Source organism: Equus przewalskii, chromosome 10 (genome assembly GCF_037783145.1).
Source record: "Equus przewalskii isolate Varuska chromosome 10, EquPr2, whole genome shotgun sequence".
Taxonomy (NCBI): domain Eukaryota; kingdom Metazoa; phylum Chordata; class Mammalia; order Perissodactyla; family Equidae; genus Equus; species Equus przewalskii.
The window spans coordinates 37,115,359-37,118,464 of NC_091840.1; the positions used below are offsets into that span (position 1 = coordinate 37,115,359).

Sequence of the window (3,106 nt, forward strand, 5' to 3'; positions counted from 1 at the left end):
GAAGGGTGGTGATAATAAGTGTAGTCACTAGGTTGTCATAAGGAGAATCTAGATGATGCCTGTGGAGACTCTAACACAGTTTTATATTATATTGCTGCATAGCAAGTGCTCAACAAATGTCGTCTGTTCCCCACCATCTCGTCCTCCTGCCCCTCTTCACTCCTAACCAAATAACTCAAGCGGTGTGGATATTTTGATGCTGATCTATTAAAAGAAACAACTCTTTTTCCTTCCCTACCACAACCCTTGTAATCTCCACCCACAGGACACCATTTTCATCTGTCTTCCTGAGCAGGAGCTCCAAACAATCACATCTTTGAAGAAAGAAACTCCAGGAAGGGATGAGCAATTATTAGAGAAGGATGACCTTTAAGATAAGTCTTCATCTGAGAAACGGACAAAAAAGTTGTGTGTGAGACCTGCTGTTTTGGGGAGCTAGACCTACAGAATACAGTCGAGAGGCAATGGTTCCCTATTCTGGGAATCAATAAGGACCTGCAAAGAGCCAGAAAGGCCAAAGGCATCCCAAGGATTGTGGGTGGGTTGGACAAATAGTACATTCTGGACACAAATGGGTTATTTTCAAAGTTATGTTGATTCCATTGTGTTAAATACAACCTGATTTATAATCAAAACTTAATCAAGGTAGCTTTTAATTATGCTTTTTCTCCCATTTAATGGCTACTTAAATAAAGAAACTATTATGTGAGGACCCCAAAATATTTTTACAGGAAAGGGGTTCTCATAGGTCAATATGGTAAAGTGCATCAAATGCTTAAAATGAGCATACTCTTGGTCATCACTTATACTTCTTGGAATTTATCCCAAGGAAATTCATAAGGGCATGTACAACAATTTACTATTTATTACAGCCGTATTAGTGATATAAAGAATAATAAATATGTTAGATGTGTGTTAGTGGATGTTGTTAAGTATATGAGCATACATGATGGATTCCTATAAGGATATTAAAGATGATGGCATAGAAGCATCTGAACTGATATTAAAAGTTTTTCACTAGCTATTTCTAAGCAAGCTAATCAAGAAATCAAAACAGGTACTCTCACTTTTATATAGATATTATATATTAATATAAAAAATTATCTATTTGTATTTTTAAAATATTAACCAAAGTGTCAAGCAGACATCATTTTGGAATGGGGCGTTATGGGTGATTTTTCTCCTTCTTTTGCTCATATAAATAGTCTGATTTCTCTCCAGGATATATTGGGTAAGGAAATTACTTTAAAGGTTTGGAAACCACCATCCTGTGACAGATGCTTCTTTTTCTTAGGAAGGGTGGGTGAAGAGGGAAAGGCCACAGAGAAACAGGCTTCTGTCCCACCCATTTCTGGAAAGTCCCGTCCAGGCCAGTGCACAGCCTGCCTGGCTTGGACAATGTTTGAGGAAGCAGGGAAGGGCCTGATGTTTTTACCTGTCCTTAGACTGAAGCACAGATGTGGCCACAGCCATTGCTGACACAGCGCTCCTCTGGGCCACAGTCCCAGTCACCGCTGCAGAGCTCAACACAGGTGCCTGCGTTAGAACAGACCAGCTGAAAACCGCCAAGCTTTCGGCACAGGTGCTGGAGAGGACAGCCTTTGAGTAAGGAGCCAGTCCCACGTTTTTTCTTTTGGTTGAATACATAATGTAGTTTATAAATGATAACTCACAGAATAATACTCATTAACATCTTATATATTTCAGTTAAAAACAGCGCAGTCACACAATCCCAATAAAGCAAGGCCTACTTTAATGATGAGGGTGATTGTGGTTGTGGAGGGGAAGTGGAAAGAAACCCCCTTAAATGTCCTCACTTCCCCCTCTGCAGGGAAAGGAGTGGGGAAGGGAGACTCACATTTACCAAACACCATCAAGGGTGCCTGGCAGTCACCCTGCGCAGTGAGTCTCGCTAGCCCCATTTCACAGGTGTGGCGGCTGGGGCTCACAGAGGTGACTCGCCCACTAGTAAGTACAGAAGGGGGATTCAACCCAGACCAAGCTGGCCCCTAGTCCCAGCTCCCTGTGCAGTCCCACATGCTGAAACTGACCCTGACATGGAGAGCACATCTCCTAATAACAAGGAGTCACTCCTGACCTGAGTGCAGGCTCCCCATTTTCCTAGAGCCTCTAAGGAAGTCTTTGAGGATCAATGAAGTAGGTCCAAGAAGCTGGTGAAGTCCCTGCTTGACTCCTGGGACTTCTGGCAAAACGTACGCAGAGCTCTGGATGAATGTGTGCTGTGCTTGGTTGGCTACTCAGCTGTTATCAGGGGGTTCTCTATGTGATTCTGTCTCTGGACCTCTCTGGGCCTTTGTTTCCCATATATAAAATGGAGCCCTTGGATCCAGCAGGGGAAATGAAATTCATTCTCCAGTGTCAACTCCAATCCATAGAGATGACTGTCAGATGCTGTGCTGAGAAGGCTGGGGAGCCTTGTCCAGGCTCCAAGAGAAAGAGTGCTAGGATTTATTAGCAATGTCTGAGGGGGTAAGAAGGGGGAAAGGTGGGATGTCCAAAATGTGCTTTCTGACCTTAGAGAAAATCAGTCTTACTCCTCCATATTTCTATTAGCTGTTGTTAGTTTATGGTGAGGGGGTTGAAGAATTCTTGTCCCTGCTGACAGCAGTTTGGTCACTCAATATATCTGTAGATTTCTTACTATGTATAAAGCACAGAGGAAAGTTATTTAGAGATGCAAAGATGTAAGAGAGGATCATTACCTTCAAGAAGCTTAGAGTCTAACAACAGAGATAAGACTTACGTTTAAAGTACTAGAAATAGCAGTTTGTGAAAAGTGTCCTGAGAGAGGAACATCCAAAGGACTAAAGGGGCTCAGAGGAGAGAAGACATTACTTCAAATAGGATTAATCAGAAAAGATGAGTCTTAAAGGACAGGGCAAATCTTCCTCAAGAGAAACAGAAGATTGGCAACATATGTTAGCTCAGGGCAAATCTTCCTCAGCAAAAAAAAGAAAGAAAGAAAGAAAGAAAAATCTGACTGATGTGAGAGCTTTCCCTCCACATGGACATGAGAGAGGATGCTTCTCCTTGAAAGGAAATGAACTCTGAATTATTGACATTTCTTCTGTGCCCAGAAGTCACC

At 42.3% G+C, this 3,106-nt stretch overlaps 1 long non-coding RNA gene across 1 annotated transcript; it reads right to left on the reverse strand.

Moving 5' to 3' along the window:
- Positions 1 to 202: 202 nt before the first annotated feature.
- On the reverse strand, positions 203 to 2,169 carry LOC139074189 (uncharacterized). The gene is made up of 2 exons (XR_011523727.1): positions 1,436 to 2,169; positions 203 to 386 (listed from the first exon to the last, which is right to left on the reverse strand). It is a non-coding gene; the product is annotated as an uncharacterized lncRNA (long non-coding RNA).
- Positions 2,170 to 3,106: the final 937 nt, after the last annotated feature.